This window comes from Psammomys obesus, unplaced genomic scaffold, assembly GCF_907164565.1.
Source record: "Psammomys obesus unplaced genomic scaffold, mPsaObe1.curated_primary_1811, whole genome shotgun sequence".
In the NCBI taxonomy this organism is placed as follows: domain Eukaryota; kingdom Metazoa; phylum Chordata; class Mammalia; order Rodentia; family Muridae; genus Psammomys; species Psammomys obesus.
In genome coordinates, this window is record NW_026589728.1 from 83,819 (window position 1) to 84,434 (window position 616).

The window sequence follows — 616 nt, forward strand, 5'->3', positions numbered from 1 at the left end:
CCCTTGGTTAGTGAGCTACCATGGGCTACATCTGAGCACAGAACACCAACAGCACAGGCTCTAAAAGCAACAATCAATAAATGGGAACTCATGAAACTGAATAGCTTCTGTAAAGCAAAAGACACTGTCATCAGAACAAAATGACAGCCTACAGACTGGGAAAGGATCTTTACCAATCCTTTATATGACAGAGGGCTGATATCCAGAATATAGAAAGAACTCAAGAAGTTAAAAAGCAATAAATGAAACAATCCAATTAAAAATGGGGTATGGAGCTAAACAGAGAATTCTCTGTAGAGGAATATAGAATGGCAGAGAAACACTTAAAGAGATGCTCAACATCCTTTGCCATCATGGAGATGCAAATCAAAATAACCCTGAGATTTCACCTTACACCCGTCAAAATGGCTAAAATAAAAAACTCAAATGACAACACATGCTGAAGAGATGATTTTCTGGTGCTGGTATATGTTATTAGAATGTAAGTCTAGTACATTCATTGTCTGTGTAATTCAAGCTCTTCATTTTTAATTTGTGTAAGAAAGGCTAGCATTTTCTTATCTATGATGTCTGATGACTGTATTATGGTAATTGCAATACTTATTTATTCATTTAT